The sequence below is a fragment of the Etheostoma spectabile genome, unplaced genomic scaffold (genome assembly GCF_008692095.1).
Source record: "Etheostoma spectabile isolate EspeVRDwgs_2016 unplaced genomic scaffold, UIUC_Espe_1.0 scaffold00000980, whole genome shotgun sequence".
In the NCBI taxonomy this organism is placed as follows: Eukaryota; Metazoa; Chordata; class Actinopteri; order Perciformes; family Percidae; genus Etheostoma; species Etheostoma spectabile.
In genome coordinates this window covers 19,665-40,000 of record NW_022602672.1, presented here as the reverse complement: position 1 = coordinate 40,000, position 20,336 = coordinate 19,665, and the positions used below count along the sequence as shown (strand labels likewise).

The window sequence follows — 20,336 nt, the reverse complement described above, 5'->3', positions numbered from 1 at the left end:
GCATGGACTAGTTTTTGTGCATCAATTTCAGACAGGAATTTCCTGAAATCCTGAATGTGATGACAATAGAAACTGTCTGGCCACGATTTCACGTCAGGAATATTTTTCCTTGCAGGTTCAACTCAGCAGAGTTTATTGTGCGATGTCAACATGTAAATGTAAATGTGCTGTATTTATATAGCACTTTTCCAGTCTTAACAACTGCTCAAAGCGCTTTTACATCTACAGGAAACATTCACCATTCACACACATTCATACACTGTGGCCGGGGCTGCCGTACAAGGTTCCACCTGCTCATCAGATAAACATTCACACACATTCACACTCCGATGCACAGCACCGGGGGCAACTTGGGGTTCAGTGTCTTGCCCAAGGACACTTCGACAATGACTGCAGGGGCGGGGATCGAACCACCAACCCTCCGATTGGCAGGCAACCGCTCTACCACTGAGCCACAGCCGCCCCGTATGAACAAAGAAATGTGTTTCTGTCCTGTTTTGAACAGGGGACCTCTTGCGTGTGAGGCAAGTGTGATCACCACTACACTACAGAAACTGATGCACAATGATTTTTTGCATGTTCGTGGGGAAATGCACCATTCATATTTTACTGTAAATGTTTCCAATGCTGTTAGACATGTTAATTTTTTACACAAAGAGATTTTAAACTGGATTCAGTCACAGATGCTTTGTCATGGATTTGAGTGACAGTGAATATGTAGTAAACTTAAATATATGTACATGTATTTACTGTGGCATAAATGCTAGAATAGCGCCACCCATAGATTGATGTGCCAAAAATAGATATTGGGCATTCCTCGTTACTATAATGGACAGTATCTCCGCCTGTCACGCGGAAGATTGGGTCTTGGCTCAGGCTGTGATAATGTATGTAAAATTACATCTTTTTTTACAGTGTGTTAAGTCCTGACCATTCCCTGACCGGGAATCAAACCCAGGCCGTGGCGGTGAGAGCGCCGAAACCTAGCCACTAGACCATCAGGGAGTCACATCTATCAAATTTATCTTTGTAGATGTGAGTTTCCTTTTCACTTTCTGGAATGACTCATATTGTTTTAGGCGAGGAATGGCGCCTGGCTAGAGCTTCAGAAGGCAGGACATGACAGATTACACATCTGTCACATAGTCAGTTTGTAGTCTTAAAACAGAACGAGAAGACAGCGGTAAGACAAAGCTGATATGACTAATGTTTAACCTGTGTTACACTTTGAAACTAAATAAACAGACACATAGTTAACAGAGATCTGAGTGTTACGTGGTTATTGTAAATAGGTAATGTTTGTGAAGTATGGTATGGTTTTACACAGAATGACGGATTGATGAATGCAGCAGTAGCATGTGGTGAAATGGAGAATGGCTAGGTTAACTGGCTAGGTTAACGGAAGATTTTAAACATTGTGAAAATTAACGAAACATATGAACACGTTAAACATATACGGGCATTTAACATATACAGTCTCAGTCTTTGGATGGTATAGGTAGTGTATCGCTACCGTGACGGCCGACATGCACCCCGTAACAGTTACCGACAATTTTGGCAATGAATAAGTATTTCACATTGAACACCTACAATTGGGTGGTCATTATAGCCAGGGCCTTGCAAGTACAAATATAAACAGCAGAGTCAGCAAGGATAAGTTGCCTCTTATGACTTTAGGTATTTTACCAAGCTATGTCATAAGAGATGACCTCATCTGATACAATTTCAGGTCATCACATTGGCATGTCACATTTGCAAATGGCAGTGGTGGGATTTGAACCCACGCCTCCAGTGAGACTGGAGCCTAAATCCAGCGCCTTGGACCACTCGGCCACACTACCTCTATGCAACTGTTCTCCACATCATGACACACACACGGACCTTAACTAACGGTATGCTTGTTTATGTTATTGGAATAACACTTATTGTAAGGCAAAAGCCAATACTTTATTGAAAAATGCCAATACTTTATTAAAAATTTTTATCACAATTTGTGAAAATCCTCTTTTGTATATTCACTGTAAAGTGCCATTACCCTTCCAACTGCCGACTATTGTTCCAGAGACAAAAAGATATACAGTTTTAGATTGTAAGGTAATTGTCCAAAACCACAGACTTCATTGAAATACCACAAGTGATCAAAACAGTTTGTCAAAATGGGAAAGGTCATGTTTTTTATTGCAAATTACAGTTCTAAAATTATTCTTTAAAATATGTCCATTTAACATTAAAAAACAAAAGTACAATCATGAAACACATACTGCTTATATAGAACAAACCTGTTCAGGTAGCAATGAAATGATTCCAGAGACGTGGACCCTCTGGCACAGCGATACTTGGTCAGGACAACACCCCCCTTCTTGATAGTGCCCGTCTCTGTATAAAGCTGCACACCAGGCAGGTCCTGGATGCACTTGACGTGTTGTTGCTGCACACGCCAGATGTGCTCCATGCGCACCTGGTCCAGCAGTGGCACCCCCATGAGGTCCCTCCCGTTTGCCCCCTCCCAGCTCCTGCAGCAGCCGCTCAATGAGGCTGATGGTGGCCTCCTCACCGCGTGTCCTCCTGCGACAGTACTGGCTCAGCTCCTTCTTACTGATCTTTGCATCCACCCATGATCAGTCATGGCTTGCACACCCTCCGGCCTGAGCTGCTCTGTCTTTGCCCGCCACAACAGAGAGAGGTCTCCTGCATCCCACTCAAATATGCAGGCAGAGAGACAGCTCATGAGGGTGGGGTAGAGGGAATGAGCGTCAGTGGTACACCCGACAACCAGCCTTCGCATGAAGTGCCAGATGTCCAGCCGTATGTGGAGGTCTGGCCACTCCCCAAACCTTGTCTGCAGCTTGCTGGACCGCTCACTGATGCAGCAGCCACAGTCCACATACAGCAGCAGTGGGGGTGCAATGGCTGACTGATGATGTATCAGTCATTGTGCTGGTGGTTTCTTGGTCACAGCAACAAGCTTGATCATTGACATACAGTTGCACGCCACGTATCACAAAACTGTTGGGTGGTGCCTTATGTATTTGATAGTATTACATCAAGTGACCTGCATACCAATGACCTCAAAGAGTCATATGTACATGGTCTGCAGAACTGTACCTTCTGATAGAGGGAAGGTCACTTGGGTTGTATTTGGGCTGCTCTATGGTCGTCTGCAGAAAGATAAATCCCAGAGTTGGCTCACTCCAGGTTATTCAAGCAACAAACATCCCTGGGTGGACTTGAACCACCATCATTTCAGTTAACAGCCGACTGCGCTGACCTATTGCGCCACAGAGACTGCATCTAACTGATGCTTTATGAGCGGGAACTTGATCTTTAAGCTACAAGCATTTGCTTCATAGCTTTTTGAGGTTTAGCGGCACATGTATGCTTAACAGCCTATTACTCAGAAAAGTGGGGAAGCTGACTCATGCAGAAGTGTAGAAGTGTAGAAGCTTGACGTGCATTGTAGTTTTTTTACATGTCAACTAGATTCTGACTTTGAATTCAAATATTTGGCATCCAAGAAAATTCCGGAACTGATGATATATTAGTAATTTTGCTGGTGGTTTCTTGGTCACAGCAACAAGCTTGATCATTGACATACAGTTGCATGCCATGTATCACAAAACTGTGGGGGGGGCCTTATGTATTTGCTTGTATTACATCAAGTGACCTGCATACCAATGACCGTCAGTGATGGCAAAAGTACTCAATGCGCGTACTCAAGTAGAAGTACAGATAATTGTGTTAACAAATACTCTGGTAAAGGTAGAAGAACTGATTTAACTTCTTTACTCAAGTAAAAGTAACAAAGTACAGGCTTAGCAATTAACTTAAAAAAAGTAAGAGGACTCGCCCCAACGTTGCTATTAAAAACCTCCTTCACCATTCTAAATGTCTAAGGGACAGTTGGTAGGTTTCATGTGTTGTACAACCTCACTAAGTAACGTCAGAGAAACGGGCTTAAATTCCTCAAACACAGCTGAGTGTGTAGAAGAATTAGATAAAAAGACCTTAACATTAGCACCAGTAATTTTCCTGATAGATAATACTTTGTCAATAAAATAAAAAAGAAATTTCTCACATGTACTAATTGACACAGAGTTAATAGTATTAAATAACAGTCTAGGTTTGTGGCGATTGGTAGCTATGACAGAAGAGAGATGCTGCATCTTCGCCACCTTCACAGCATTCTGGTATGTGATAGACTGTCCCTTAATACACCCAGTGACACATGTAGATTGTCTTTCCATCTTCGTTCAGCTTGTCTGCAGTGTTGCCTAAGGGCCCTTGTGGTGTCATTTAGCCAGGGGTCCGCCTTAGGTTTAACAGCTTTAACCCGATAAGGGGCAATAGAGTCTAGGATTTCAGTGCATGTGGAATGGAACACAGAGAGAATGTTATCTGGGGAAGAGGGAGAGACCAGACCATTCTTGGCATAAAACTGTGAGCTCACAAACGCAGATGCAAACTCTCCAGCTGAAGAGGAGGTGATGCAGCGGCGCCTAGAAGCTGAGGAGACAGGCTTAATTGCGAGTGGTGGAACATGTCTATGTCTGGGGATCCTCATGGAGGCAGCTTGATGGATTGTTATGCTCCCTTATTTGTGCGATATAACCAAGATCTAATTTTTTATCAAACCGGGTTGGGAGAGTAACCTTTCTGGTTACTTTTTGACAAACAAAGCAAGTTACGTCACTCAAAGAAAGTTACTGGCTGGGAATCAAAGACATATCAACTGCTTGGAAGGAAGCTATGCTCACCACTATACCACCATCACTGGACAATACAATGGTCACTGCAAATCTTGCAACACATCTGGGTATTGAGTAAATGCTCAGAGATGCATTGGTGGCTTCCAGTACCTATGAGATATTACAAGATTGTCCATGACGGCACATCTGCCATTCGGTATAATGAGATGTGTGATAACCATTGAAGGATGGCTTTCGTTATCGGCAGGACTCGAACCTGCGAGGGGAGACCCCAATGGATTTCAAGTCCATCGCCTTAACCACTCAGCCACGACAACCTGAGAAGCAGTGCAATACCGATTTGCAGTAATATTATAACCTATTCAAGGAAAGGAAGCTTTATTTGTATAGCACTTTTTAGCCACAGGGCAATTCAAAGTACTTTACACAAAAACAGTTAAAAAACAGTTAAAAAATAAAATAGATAAAACACAAGAATAAACAGTTAAAAATAAAATCAGATAAAACACAAGAAGAAAAGTTACAGTGCAGTATACAAAATCAAACATTAAAGAAATTAACAACCATTTAAAGAAAGGCAACATCAAAAAGAAAGGTCTTCAGCCTTCAGCGTTCTGAATCAGCTGTAGCTGTCTGATTGATATCTTAGGGAGACCTGTAAAAACCCGTTACAGTAGTCAAGTCTACTGAAGATGAAAGCATGGACCAGTTTTTCCAAATCCTGTTGACACATAAGTCCTTTAACCCTTGATATATTCTTAAGGTGATAGTAGGCTGACTTTGTAATTGTCTTAATGTGGCTGTTAAAATTCAGGTCTGAGTCCATGACTACACCAAGATTTCTGGCTTTGTCTGTTGTTTTTAACATTGTTGTTTGAAGCTGAGTGCAGACTTTTAATTGCTCCTCTTTTGCTCCAAAAACAACTACCTCAGTTTTTCCTTCATTTAATTTCAGAAAGTTCTGGCACATCCAGCCGTTAATTTGTTCAATACACTTAGTCAGTTTTTGTATTGGACTCTAGTCCCCTGGTGATAAGGTTATGTAAATTTGTGTGTCGTCCGCATAACTATGGTAATGTATTATGTTGTTTTCCAGCCAGTGGAAGCATGTTAAGAACCAGTATTAATGCAAAGAAAGGACTGGAGCATTTATTGTAGAGAATAAGTAGACTGACACTGAAGTATTGAGACAACAGTGACTGAAAATCTAATTCAATCTACATATCGGTCTTCTTAAAGATCTAAATAGATTTTCTCACCTCAGAGTCATCTGGAGCACGTAACGATTAGCTTCTGTCCCTCTGAACCCTGAGTGACAATCACTCTGCAGTGAATGAGATGCAGTTTCCCCCCCCCAGTCTAACCAAGACTAAACTTTCAGGGATCATTTCTAGAGTTTCTGACTTGAGGAATGTGTTTCTAAAGTGTTTGGTCTCGCTGACCACGATGATGATGAGTCGTGATATTCCTTTCTGAGCGTGAAGCTGACAGAGAGTAATGATTCACTTTATATGCTCTCTGTCATTGATGATTGTTCTTTGCTTCTTTATGGAGTATTGATGAAGGGAATATGATCAGAGTGGTATTAGAAGGTATTAGGAAACCTAACATGAGTGAAGATAATAAAACATGTTAAGCTTTCTAATTAACTGAAGTTATGGTCAGTCTTGAAGTATATTTTGTCCATGGTGGACAAGGTTGCTTGAAAGGGTTAAAACCTACTTTCTTGACTTTGTAATGCCATATGTTTAGTGTAAAAATGTAAGCTGAGTTAAGCCATAAGTTATTTTTATTTCTACCTTTGCTTTTCCTACTTTGACATGTCAAAAAGGTGCATTGTTTGAAAGCCCATCTCTACACATCCATGTTCCACTCCCACAGGTGTTTCCACTTGACTAATCAGACTGTGTGGCCTTTACAGACTCAGCTTGATTGACATGTATTAAAGGGGTGGAATTGAAGACCGATATGTAGATTAAATTAGATTTTCAGTCACTGTTGTCTCAATACTTCAGTGTCAGCCTACTTATTCTCTACAATAAATGCTCCAGTCATTTATTTGTATTACAGTTTTTCTCGATTGTTTACACACATTTTCTGAAAGAATGCCTCATATTCTCAGAACTCTACACTCAAATCAAAACACACACACACACACAATGGGCAAAACCTTTCAATTCTCCTGCAAAATGAAACTTTACATTCAAAACAATATTATTTCTTCTCAAAATGGTATTTGGTTTTCAAATGACACACACAAACCATAATATGAATAGACATTCATAAGAACCGGTTGAACACTGATGTGCTCAATGTAAAACACTAAGATGGATGGAAAACACTTATTCTCCATTCATTAGAATGACTTAGGCCTTGTTTTTGTTCAGTGTTACACTTACTACAGACATAAGTGTGTTGTAAAATATTTGAGAATATTGTTTTTATGCTCAGAACACACAAATACACAGTAACAAATATACTTGTCCCACAATAACAATGTACACAGTGTACAGCCCATTCCCAACCAACACAAAGTTGCACATACACTACTTACAAAACAACAGAAGAATTCACTGTACACAGTTACAGAAAAAATAAATAAAAATAAAATAAAACTACTATGCTGCATCCTCTCTTCTGTTGCGGTCTGGCCACAGCACCTCATCCACATCACAAGCAGTGTTTTCCCGGGCCAAGCAACCATCAGAATCTTGAGTTAGAGGCGTGGCCTGGGTCTGCAGAGGTGATGGTGGTGGTGGATTAACAATTGCAGCAGTCATGGTAACAACTGGCACGCTGGTGGTCTTACTCCCCTTGGTCAGAGAGTGCCAGAGTTCCTGCCTCTCTTGCAGTTTTCTGGGCTGGTATTTAAAGAGGAGCTGGTGTTTAACAATTGGCTGAGGTGCTTTAAATACTGTGCAATGTGTAGTTTGGTTGACGGGTGGAGCATACTGTTTGGGGCTGTGGATCAGCAGAGCAGATTGCTGGGCCTATAACCCAGAGGTTGATAGATCAAAATCAAAATCACACTCTGTTAATTGCTGTAATCTGTATCAGCATTAAGTCTATGTCCAGACTGTTGATGTTTAAAAAAACATCTGCCGCTACATCCGTCTGAAGTGAAATGATTAACCATTAATGGCATGTAGTGAGGTAATACCTTTCGCAGCTCTTTTAAAGACTCTACCATAATACCTGCTGGAGATGCCAGGTCCTCATACATGTAAAGCATGAGCTCTACCACTGAGATACATCCCCTCAAGATTTTCAGTTTTTACTTTTTTCCGAGATAGACTAAGACTTTAGGGGTGGGCGGATCGATCTAAATATCGATAGTATCGATGCCAACGCTGGTATTGGTATTTGATCGATACAACTGTAAATGAATCGATATTTTAATTTAGATATCTCTCCTCTACGTTCACTATACTTTGCTTGTGTCTTCCACCTTCCTGAGCAAACGCCGCTTTCACATCTTGGCCCACATTGCTCCTCCTCCCCCTCCTGCTCCTCTGCTGTGATTCGTTGTTGTGTCGTCACGTGACTCGCTGACACAACGGGCAGAGGAACAGCAAGACTGATAGCACGTTGAATGAGAGATCAGGATGGCCGAGATGAAGAGAAGTGTTGTGTGAAGCTATTTTACGGCACTAAATGATAATACTGCAACTTGTGATACGTGTAAAAAGAGCGTTCGATACTGTGGCAACACTACAAACCTATACAAACACTTAAACACATGACAAGGAAAATGCTGATCTACAAAAACGAAGAAATGAGGAGGGAACTCAATCCACTTCCATTTGATTTTAAAACCAGAAAAAAGGGAGAATTTTTTGTTATCCTTTATTTATTTATTTTTAAAAAGGCTGTAAAATTTGGTTTGTATTAATTCTACAGTGCCTAATAACTAATAATTTTGTGCACTTCAATACATTAATAAAAAAATTGCCTAAAGAATTGATCATTCATTCACCTCAGAAATAATGAAATGCTCTCCCTACACAAAAGTATTTTTTTAAGTAAAAAGTATCGTATGGTATCGGTATCGGCAATACGGACCCTATATGTATTTGGTATCGGATCGATACCAAATTTTGCAGTATCGCCCACCACTATAAGACTTATCTTTATTAATCCTTTTGGGATGACTCACCGCAAAGAAATTGAAATATTACGGAATAAAACAAGAAACCTGGGTAAAACATGTAATGGTAATGTTGTTTATGGATTCAAAACCTGTAAATGCAACTGCAGTGGCTGGAAATCTAACCTGGGCAAAATGCATGCACTGCTACGATTTAAATCATAGTCAAAAAGAAACACACCTGTTGCCTTTCTGCTTCTTTCTTCTCTGTTCATAAACTTTTCAATTGGTTAGTAGTAGTTACCAGACACGGGCAAAGTGCAAATCGTTGTTCCCTGCCTGTGTCTGTGGATCCTCGTGGAGGCAGCTTGTAATATTGATATGCTCCCTTATTTGTGCCATAACAGAGATCTAAGTTTTATCAAATCCGGTTGGGCAAGTAACCTTTCTGGCTAATCTTGACAAATAAAGCAAGTAACCACACAATGAAAACTAATGTGATGGCTGGAAATCGAACCCAGGTCAACTGCTTGGAAGGCAGCTATGCTCACCACTATACCACCATCGCTGGAAAATGTTCACTGAAAATCTTGTAACACATCTGGGCATTGAGACTCAAAATGGGCTCTATCACTGAGCTACAGCCCCTGAAGATTTTCAGATTTTTTTGACTTTTTGGTGAGATCACTGAATGAGAGAAGAAACCTGGGTGAAATATGTAACGTTAATGTTGTATATTGCTTCAAAAGCTGGTAGTGGCTGGAAATCAAACCATGCCAAAATGCTTGCACTGCTATGGTATAACTCATAGTTAAAAACTAACATCACTAAAAGGAAGTTATTGCGATGGCTGAGACTCCAACACCGGTCAACTGCTTGGAAGGTAGCTATGCTGACAACTATACTACCATCACTGGGCAATGTACCACTCACTGCAAATCTTGCAACACATCTGGACATTCAAACTGACTTTTACATTAATCACCATGAACACAAGGAGATTGCCTTTTGATACTTTTCTCTTTCAGAATAACAGCTTCTGCAGCTCTTTGATAGACTGGACAATAACACTGGTTGGAGATGCCGGGGATTGAACCCGGGGCCTCATACATGCAAAGCATGCGCTCTACCACTGAGCTACATCCCCTGTATGTTTCAAGATTTTTTTACTTTTTCTGAGATCATTGAATAAAAGAAGAACCCTGGGTGAAATATGTACTATTTCTGTTGTACATGGTTTCAAAATATGTAGTTTTGAAACAGGAATTTACGCTTTCAAATATTACTCCTTTATCTATCAAGTCACAAAGACTTTCTTCCACCTCCTGCTGCGCCTTGAGACGTGTTGTTCATGTCCAGGAGTTGTGCTCCTTCCATCGCTTGACAATACTTCCATTCAGGGGTCAGGAGTTCTCCTCTCATGCTGAACACAGCCTGAGCCAAGGCCCATTTTCCCCTCATGAGTAGTCCAACATGTTTGCTGGGACTTCCTTGAGGCCTGAGCTGGTAGAAAAATCTCCACCTTGGGGAATCTAACCCCGATCTTCCGCGTGACAGGCGGAGATACTGTCCATTATACTAACGAGGAATGCCAAAGCTCTAATTTTGGTACATCAATCGATAGGTGGCGCTATTCCAGCATTTAGTCCACAGTAAATACATGTAGATATATTTAGGTTTACTACATATTCGCTGTCACTCAAATCCATGACAAAGCATCTGTGACTGAATCCAGTTTAAAATCTCTATGTGTCAAAAATCAACATGTCTAACAGCATTTTAAACATTTACAGTAAAATATGAATTGTGCATTTCCCCACAAACATGCAAAACATCATTTTTCATCAGTTTCTATAATGTAGCGTTTATCACGTTTACCTCACACGCGAAAGGTCCCCTGTTCAAAACAGGGCAGAAACACATTTCTTTGTTCATGTTGACTTCGCACATTTAAACTCTGCTGAGTTGAACTCTAATAACCTACACAAAAAAATATTTCTGACGTGAAATCGTGGCCAGACCTACCGCAGTTTCCATAGTGCAGTAGTCATAACATTTAGGAATTCAGGAAAATCCTGTCTAAAATTGATGCAGAAAAACTAGTCCATGTATTTGTTACTTCTAGGTTGGATTACTGCAATTCTTTATTGTCAGGCTGCTCAAAAAAGTCCATAAAGACTCTTCAGCTGATCCAGAATGCTGCAGCACGTGTTCTGACAGGAACCAGGAAAAGAGACCACATCTCTCCTGTTTTAGCTTCTCTGCATTGGCTTCCTGTAAAATCCAGAATAGAATTTAAAATCCTTCTTCTCACCTACAAAGCTCTTTATGGTCAGGCTCCATCTTATCTTAAAGAGCTCATAGTACCTTATTACCCTACCTGAATGCAGGGTTACTGGTGGTTCCTAGAGTCTCCAAAAGTAGAATGGGAGCCAGAGGGTTCAGTTATCAGGCTCCTCTCCTGTGGAACCAGGTTCCAGTTTGGGTTCAGGTGGCAGACACCATCTCCACATGTAAGAGTAGGCTTAAGACTTTCCTATTTGATTAAGCATACATGTGCAGCTTAACCTCAAAAAGCCATAAAGCAAATGCTTGTGGCTTAAAGATCTAGCTCCTGCTCATAAAACATTAGACAGGCGTAGTCTCTGTGGCGCAACAGGTCAGCGCAGTCGGCTGTTAACCGAAAGGATGGTGGTTCAAGTCCACACAGGGACGTTTGTTGCTTAAATAACCTGGAGAATAGCGCGGAAAAAAGTAAGGGAAAAGAAAAGAGACTAGGTGTCTGGAGGATAATCAGCAGAGATTGTGTGCGTCTTTGAGAACTGTAAGTCATATAACTGATGTCAGTTTATTTAAGCCTGTTGTTGTATTGGTCTGTAGTTCTTGCTAATTTAAAAGTTTTCTTTTTTGTTGTTCTTCACCTCCTTCACTTAGCTAGGTTTCACCTGTTACCTAGGTTACACCTGTTAGCTAGGTTACACCTGGCTGTTGATTCGATATAATGGCGATTGTTGAACGTCCTTGCTCATTAAGATAATGTAATTAATAATGGGTTTATTGTTATTATTTACAATCAGATATGAATCCTATGCATGGTCTATGCTAGCCTTTACAATGTTATTTATTTATTTTATTACCACACACACAGCCATAGCAGAGCTACCCCCCCCCCATGTTCATACTGATGCTTGATTGTAATGAAGCATCAACAGAGAGAAGTTGTCTCCGTCTGTGTTTTAACAGACACACCTGGGCCAAAGTTTGAAACCAGAATCAGCTTTAAATCCAGTCCTAATCTAGTCCTCACTAAGTTTCAAATAATTTCACTGGAGTTACCAATACAAAATTTAATCTAATTTGAAAAAACATCAGAAACAAAACAAGAAAACAATAGACTAAACAATAAAGCATCAGACGGCTGCAGTCTCTGTGGCGCAATAGGTCAGCGCAGTTGGCTGTTAACCGAAAGGATGGTGGTTCAAGTCCACCCAGGGATGTTTGTTGCCTAAATAACCTGGAGTGAGCCAACTCTGGGATTTATCCTTCTGCAGACGACCATAGAGCAGCCCAAAGATAACAAGTGGCCTTATGTCAATCAGAAGGTACAGTTCTGCAAACCCGGTACATACTGATCTTTGCGGTCATTGGTATGCAGGTAAGTTGATGTAATACAAGCAAATACATAAGGCCCCCCAACAAGTTTGTGATACGTGGCGTGTAACTGTATGTTAATGATCAAGCTTGTTACTGTGACCAAGAAACCACCAGCAAAAAGACTGATACATCACCGGTTTTCTTGGTTGCCAAATATTTGAAATCAAATTAAGAATCCAATTGACATGGAAGAACAATACAATGCACGGCCAGCTTCTACATTTCCGCATGAGTCAGCTTCCCCAATTTCTGAGTAACAGGAAAATAGCCTGATAAGCAGACATGTGCAGCTCAACCTCAAAAAGCCATAAAGCAAATGCTTGTGGTTTAAAGATCGAGCTGCCGCTCATAAAACATTAGACAGGCGCAGTCTCTGTGGTGCAACAGGTCAGCGCGGTTGGCTATTTATGCAAAAATCAGTCTCAAGGCCCAGATGTATTACAAGATTTGAAGTGAACTTTGTATTGTCCAGTGATGGTGGTATAGTGGTGAGCATAGCTACCTCCCCCGCAATTGACCTGGGTTTGTTTCCAACCATTGCAGTTTATTTGTCAAGAAGTAACCAGAAAGGTTACTTGCCAACCCGATTTGATAAAATATTAGATCTCTGTTATCGTACAAATAAGGGAGCATATCAATCAAACAAGCTGCCTCCACGAGGATCCACAGACACAGGAAGTGCACTACGATTTGCACTTTGCCCGTGTCTGGTAACTACTGCTAACTAATTGAAAAGTTTATGAAAGTTTGTGTAAACAGGTATAGCTCTTCTTTTCAGGTTGTCGTGGCCGAGTTGTTGAGGCGATGGACTAGAAATCCATTGGGGTCTCCCCGCACAGGTTCGACTCCTGCGATAACGAGAGCCATTCTTTCAGTGGTAGCAAATCAATGACACATCACAGTTTACCAAATTGCAGATGTGCCTTTATGAACAAAACTAAATGTTACCTCATAGTTACTGGAAGACACCAGTCCCACCAATGTATTTCTTTTCAGTCTCTGTTACAAGATTTGCAGTGATTGTCTAGCAGAAAGGCAACAGGTGTGTTACTTGTTACTTTTTTGACTATGATTTTGTACAGTGTAGCAGTGCAATCATTTGCCCAGGTTTGATTTCCAGCCACTGCAGTTGCATTTACAGGTTTTGAAGCCATATATAACATTACAATACATGTTTTACCCAGGTTTCTTCTTTTATTCAGTGATATTTCAATTTCCTTGTGAGAGTCATCCCAAAAGGATAATAAGATAAGTCTATCTCAGAAAAAGTCAAAAAAATCTGAAAATCTTCAGGGGATGTAGCTCAGTGGTAGGAAGCATACGATATTACCTCCTGTGGTAATCTGACTGGTAGGGTTATAGATCGTAGTGGTAGACTAAGACCTCCTGTTACACAAAAAAGCAGTATGCTCTGTCTTTATACCTCAGACCATCAGACAGGACCACAGCACTTCAGACTGTACATGTTTTACAGTCTCTTTTTTTACTGTATTTATGTACTTGTACTGTAGTATATATATTGTATTACAGTCCAGTTTATTTGGTTGTTACAGCGGGTATGAGGACTATAGTTTCCATTTTTATGGATGAAATGAACTTGACACACCGTTAAGTTTACTTTTCAGCAGCTGGAGACATTTCACTTCAGAAACTTGCATCAACAGACTGGAAATGGCCTTACTGCTGATACAAAGCATAGGAATTAGCAGAGGATGGTTTTAATCCATCGACCTCTGGGTTATGGGCCCAGCACTTCCACTGCGCCACTGTGCTCTGCTGTTCCAGTTCAGGGGATGGAAAATTTGTTATTCACATTTTGAGGGAATGTTTGGGTCCTATGGCTTTAGAGCACCTTTAAAGCAGGTCAGTGGTAAGAGGACATAGTTCTCACTTCAAACCATAAGTCTGATTCCACTGGGGATTGAACCCAGGACCTTCTGTGTGTAAAGCAGATGTGATAGCTACTACACTATGGAACCTCTGATGTCCTGTCATCTTTAACATAATCGTGACAATACATTAAAAATAATGGCTGGAGGTGAGGTTCTGAAAAGACATGGGCTTATATTTCATTATTTGCATTCAATTTTTTCTAAAGACTTTTCAAATGACAATTTCCAGGTGGTACCAAACACATAGTTCTTACTTTAAAGCATAAGTCTGGTTCCACTGGGGACAGAACCCAGGACCTTCTGCGTGTAAAGCAGACATGATAACTACACACTACAGAACCTCACGGACATATATCTTTACATAATCGGAATATAAATGTGACCTTAACCATAGACTGTAGAATTAGCTGTACTGTAGCTCGGTTCAGAAAACAATGCAATGGTGAACAAAGTGAAGTGAGGTTTCTTTCATCTCTGTAGCTGGCTGACGGATGGTCACAGCTCTACTGAACCAAGTATTCCCAGAGCTCTTAGTAGTAACGACTTTATGAGATTTTTCAAAAAATTCTCCTGCTGTGCCTTGTAATGCCCACAGCGTCCTGCTATGCCATGAACTACTAAAAAGAACTGCTACAAACTACTATTTTTTCTATTTTTGTTATTTCCACTCTTCATTCTAACTCCAACCGGCTCGTCAGACACCGCCTACCAAGAGCCTGTGTCTGTCCAAGGTTTCTGCCTAAAAGGAAGTTTTTCCTCGCCACTGTCGCACTGTTGCTTGCTCTGGAGGAAACCCCTAGAACTGTTGGGTCCTTGTAAATTCTGGAGTGTGGTCTAGACCTGCTCTATCTGTAAAGGGTCTCGAGATAACTCTTGTTATGAATTGATACTATAAATAAAATTGAATTGAATTGAAAATGCATGTGCAAAACACAATCTATGATCAATACAATACACTGTCTATTGTATAAGGGCATACCTCACACATCTAACATAATGAAGTTTTTGTAATGTCAGCTGATGATAGTGTTTTCTTTTGTCATTGTGTTATGATTGACTAAATGTTCCTGTTGGAAGAGAACATGTGTTAGTGTTTGGAATAATTATTTGATTTTGAAACATGTTTACAGTGTTTTGTTAGACATAGTGTGTTGTGTTAGTGTATTATTGTATTCTGAAAATTAGTTTTGGAGTTTAGTTTACAATGTGTGATTTTGAGCATGAAATTAACTGTTTTGCCAGTTGTGTGTTTTGGGTGTGTTGGTGTGTTAAGAGTTTAGGAAACTTGTTAAATGTATTGAAAAATCTGTCATAGCAATTGTAAAAAACTGTAACTCCCTTTCATACAGTAGATGAGATGTGGATACTTTCTCAGACTGTGAAGGTAACCACATGGTGGAGGCCCAGCCATTGTTTTGCTGCACCATAATCATATTCAACCTAGGGTGTGTGGGGGTGTAGCTCAGTGGTAGAGCATTTGACTGCAGATCAAGAGGTCCCCAGTTCACATCTGGGTGCCCTCTGCAAGAATGTGTGTAGGCTATCACATAATAGTAGTTGTTGATACTTGAAAAAAGCATGCATGTAACTAATGTTTCTTCTTTCCAGAAGCCCTTGTGCTTTCTCCCCTCTCAGACTTCCTTGGATTGTGGTGGCACCTGAGTAGTGGATGCAGCTGCTGCAGTGGTCCTGCTGGACGCCCTACCCTATTACTGCTACTATTATTAGTAATAGTTCTATTACCTTTACTGCTGCCATAATTATCACTGGTCATCTTTTCATTCCATTCTCTCTCTCTCTCTCACCCTCTCCCCCAACTGGTTGTGTCAGATGACTGCCCACCATGAGCCAGTTTTAGTCTGAGGTTTCTGCCTGTTAAAAAGACATTTTTCCTAATATATGTAACAACAAATGCATGCTCTTTTGGGATTTGTTGGGTTTCTGTCATTTACACAGTGTGGTCTAGATCTTCACTATATGGAAACTGCCCTGAGATAACTTCAGTTAGGATTTCACTGTCTGGTATGGAGTTTGTGTAGTTGAGCAAAATTGAACTAGGGCAGAAACATGGTCCACATAATTACAAGTACGCAGACACTTTGAGCCATGCAGGATCCTTGTGTGGACCACATTTCTGTGCTTAGTGACGACATCTATTGTAATTAACATAAATTCAGTTGGGCCTTTATAGAAGATTACACTGTTTTCTTTCTTTTAACTCTCTTCATACAGTAGATGAGATTTGGATACTTTCTCAGACTGTGAAGGTAACCACATGGTGGAGGCCCAGCCATTGTTTTGCTGCACCATAAGCATATTCAACATAGAGTATGTGGGGGTATAGTTCAGTGGTAGAGCATTTGACTGCAGATCAAGAGGTCCCCAGTCCAAATCTGGGTGCCCCCTGCAAGGATGTGTGTAGGCTATCATTTTTCTCTCTCACCCTCTCCCCCAACTGGGAGAGAATCATACCCCTAGACCAACGAGCCATGTAAAAACAATATAATAGAAATTTTCCATCAAGTAAATCTGATCAGTCAGTGACTCAAAAGGCAATTGTTAAGTAGTTTGTTTGGCATGTAGTGTTTTTATGGCTCCACTGCCAGATTAAGCTTTCTGACTATAGGTTTCTTCAGCTTCAGGTTTGTTTTTAACTTCGGTTTGTAGTACTTACATACTTAGTAACCAGTAGGTTTCTGGTGAACGTGGGTTTCAGACATGCTGCTTGGTTTAAATGCAACTCCCGTTGCATCTCTGCCATCGGACATTTTTTTTTTTTTGACAGTCAGCTGCCCCCCCAGCCCCCCGCCCCCTCTCTCTCTTCTCTCTCTCTCTCTCTCTCTTACTCACACACACACACACACACACACACACACACACACAATCACACATACCTGGTGTGGAATTAGAAAAAATAAAATAAGAACCAAAAACAAAGTTATTACTAGAATACAACAAGAAACAACAACACGAGCGCAAATGACTAGGAGCCAAGTTACCACAATAGTGCATGTAATGATCTGGCGCTGAAGAGGCGGTCAGCCGGGTTTATGTATTGCAGTGGGTGATGAGTGATGAGGAACAGCTGAGTGGATGATGGAACGTAGATGGAAAGCCTAGCCTCTAGATCCCTTGGAACGCCCTCACGGCAAGACAGACAAGACACACAGAAGAAAGGGAAGACACGACACAGGTTGGGGAATGCAGCAGACCACAACACTTAGCCCTCGTGACAGGAAAAATGCACCAGATGACCTTCTATCCAAGCAGGGAGATGAGTACAGAGATTTGGGTGCTAGCAAGATGGATGTAGGTTGCCCATTGTTCATTTAGACTTACCAGCAACCTTGTTATGATACAAACCTGCTTGAAAAACAGCCACAATTCTTTTTAAAGAATTGTGCATGGAACACACATGATATGACTGTGTCTGAAGTGTTCAGGCATGCAGCAGAATGTGCAACTCTACACCTGAACAGGGACTTGAACCCTGGACCCTCAGATTAAAAGTCTGATGCTCTACCGACTGAGCCACCCAGGCTTCTAAACCTGCCACCTGTGGAAAAAACAATCTCCTGAACTACAAAATGAAGTAAGTGGTCACTGTGTCCAAACCTTTGTTATAGAAGTTATATATCATAACTTTAAAGATAATTGCAAATTGTTGACCCAATTTTCAGGACCCAGAGACAGGTCCTACTGAAAATAACTCTACATCCCCCACCTTTTTTTTTTTTCTTGTTATGTCTCGGCAAGAAGTATTATGCTTTTGGGTGGTCTGTCCATCTCTACATCAGAATCAGAAATACTTTATAGATCCCCAAAGGGAAACTCTGGAAAAGACTGCTCCTTCGAGCCGGATTTGAACCAGCGACCTAAGGATTTCAGCTTCTTGCTTCTACAGTCCTCCACTCTATCAACTGAGCTATCGAAGGGGGCTAATGAAGTATGCCCTGGAGGGAAACAAAAACATTCACATAAACTCGTAGATCAATTGACAAGTATCCCACCCAGAAGAGAGATTCTAGCCATTTTTCAGCCAGGGGGAGTCCTGTCGTCTCAGTCGCTGTCCACGGCCCATGAAAATTGGCAAGGGTCTTGCTTCTATTATTTAGCTGCTGTTAATAATCTGAGTCTAGTTAAGGACAGCATATTTGTTTTCACAAGTACAAAAGGCTCAGCCTAACACCAAAGCCCACCAAAAATAGTTTCAACTCATCGGCGTTCACCTCCAAGGAAGTCTTTAGTAAAAGGCAAAAGACTTGTGTGTTCTGAAGAGAAACCAGAGTGAGTACAGCCGTCTGCTTGAGAGCAGCAGAAAACCCTAGTCGACCCAGTCCAAACCATCACGGTAAGCCTCACTGGGTGTCCAAACTAAAATGATAAGAGGCAACTTATATCTATATATACCTATATCCAACCTTCCATTTCTCTCTAAGATTCTTGAGAAAGCAGTCGCCAAACAGCTGTGCGACTTTCTGCATAGCAACAGCTTATTTGAGGATTTTCAGTCAGGATTTAGAGTTCATCATAGCACAGAGACAGCACTTGTGAAAATTACTAATGACCTCCTAATTGCTTCAGACAAAGGACTTATCTCTGTACTTGTGTTATTAGATCTTAGCGCTGCATTTGATACCATTGACCATCATATCTTATTACAGAGATTGGAACATTTAATTGGCATTAAAGGGACTGCTCTAAGCTGGTTTAAGTCTTATTTATCAGATCGATCTCAGTTGTTAATGTTAACGATGAATCCTCTGTGCACGCCAAGGTTAGTCATGGAGTCCCACAAGGATCTGTGCTCGGTCCAATCCTGTTCACTTTATATATGCTTCCTTTAGGCAGTATTATTAGGAAACACTCCATAAACTTTCATTGTTATGCAGATGATACTCAATTATATCTATCAATCAAGCCGGATGAAACTAATCAGTTAGTTAAACTTCAAACGTGCCTTCAAGATATTAAAACCTGGATGACCTGTAATTTTCTAATGTTAAACTCAGATAAAACTGAAGTTATTGCTCTCGGACCCAAGCACCTCCGTGACGCACTATCCAAAGATATAGTTACTCTGGATGGCATCACCCTGGCCTCCAGCACCACAGTGAAGAATCTTGGAGTCATCTTTGATCAGGACATGTCCTTTAATTCCCACTTAAAGCAAATTTCAAGGATCGCCTTTTTTCACCTACGTAATATTGCAAAAATCAGGAATATCCTGTCTAAAAATGATGCAGAAAAACTAGTCCGTGCATTTGTTACTTCTAGGTTGGATTACTGCAATTCTTTACTATCAGGCTGCTCGAAAAAATCCATAAAGACTCTACAGCTGATCCAGAATGCTGCGGCACGTGTTCTGACGGGAATCAGGAAAAGAGATCATGTTTCTCCTGTTTTAGCTTCTCTGCATTGGCTTCCTGTAAAATTTAGAATAGAATTTAAAATCCTTCTTCTCACCTATAAAGCTCTTCATGGTCAGGCTCCATCTTATCTTAAAGAGCTTATAGTACCTTACAACCTGGGAGAGAACTACGCTCCCAGAATGCAGGGTTACTGGTGGTTCCTAGAGTCTCTAAAAGTAGAACGGGAGCCAGAGCGTTCAGCTATCAGGCTCCTCTCCTGTGGAACCAGGTTCCAGTTTTGGTCCGGGAGGCAGACACCGTCTCCACATTTAAGAGTAGGCTTAAGACTTTCCTTTTTGATAAAGCTTATAGTTAGGGCATAGAATCGAATATTGTTAGGGAGTAGTAGTTAGTCACATAGTTTTCAGATTTATCTATCATATAATATAACTAAAGGGAGACTTGGCATACAGCCCGATCCGGTTGGGGGGAGTTCTGGCCCGGCCGGGCTGGAGCTCTCTTTACCTTGTCTCTCTTGGTTTTGTTGTAATAATAGTTTTAGACAGCTTGGGACTTATTTTTATACACTAGTTAGGGCATAGAATCGAATATTGTTAGGGAGTAGTAGTTAGTCACATAGTTTTCA

The 20,336-nt window shown here is 40.9% G+C and overlaps 10 non-coding genes across 10 annotated transcripts; 3 read left to right on the top strand and 7 right to left on the bottom strand.

The window, feature by feature from the left end:
• Positions 1–482: 482 nt before the first annotated feature.
• On the bottom strand, positions 483–555 carry trnav-cac (transfer RNA valine (anticodon CAC)). Its single transcript has one exon. It is a non-coding gene; the product is annotated as a tRNA-Val (tRNA).
• Positions 556–1,759: 1,204 nt separating this feature from the next.
• On the bottom strand, positions 1,760–1,841 carry trnal-uag (transfer RNA leucine (anticodon UAG)). The gene has a single exon. It is a non-coding gene; the product is annotated as a tRNA-Leu (tRNA).
• A 3,100-nt stretch (positions 1,842–4,941) lies between these two features.
• trnas-uga (transfer RNA serine (anticodon UGA)) lies at positions 4,942–5,023 on the bottom strand. Its single transcript has one exon. It is a non-coding gene; the product is annotated as a tRNA-Ser (tRNA).
• A 1,048-nt stretch (positions 5,024–6,071) lies between these two features.
• LOC116674729 (small nucleolar RNA U3) lies at positions 6,072–6,290 on the top strand. Its single transcript, XR_004328205.1, has one exon. It is a non-coding gene; the product is annotated as a small nucleolar RNA U3 (small nucleolar RNA).
• A 3,578-nt stretch (positions 6,291–9,868) lies between these two features.
• On the bottom strand, positions 9,869–9,940 carry trnaa-ugc (transfer RNA alanine (anticodon UGC)). Its single transcript has one exon. It is a non-coding gene; the product is annotated as a tRNA-Ala (tRNA).
• Positions 9,941–14,353: 4,413 nt separating this feature from the next.
• Positions 14,354–14,426, bottom strand: trnav-uac (transfer RNA valine (anticodon UAC)). The gene has a single exon. It is a non-coding gene; the product is annotated as a tRNA-Val (tRNA).
• A 1,364-nt stretch (positions 14,427–15,790) lies between these two features.
• On the top strand, positions 15,791–15,862 carry trnac-gca (transfer RNA cysteine (anticodon GCA)). The gene has a single exon. It is a non-coding gene; the product is annotated as a tRNA-Cys (tRNA).
• Positions 15,863–16,673: 811 nt separating this feature from the next.
• Positions 16,674–16,745, top strand: trnac-gca (transfer RNA cysteine (anticodon GCA)). The gene has a single exon. It is a non-coding gene; the product is annotated as a tRNA-Cys (tRNA).
• Positions 16,746–17,807: 1,062 nt separating this feature from the next.
• On the bottom strand, positions 17,808–17,880 carry trnak-uuu (transfer RNA lysine (anticodon UUU)). Its single transcript has one exon. It is a non-coding gene; the product is annotated as a tRNA-Lys (tRNA).
• A 633-nt stretch (positions 17,881–18,513) lies between these two features.
• Positions 18,514–18,630, bottom strand: LOC116674732 (U5 spliceosomal RNA). The gene has a single exon (XR_004328207.1). It is a non-coding gene; the product is annotated as a U5 spliceosomal RNA (small nuclear RNA).
• Positions 18,631–20,336: the final 1,706 nt, after the last annotated feature.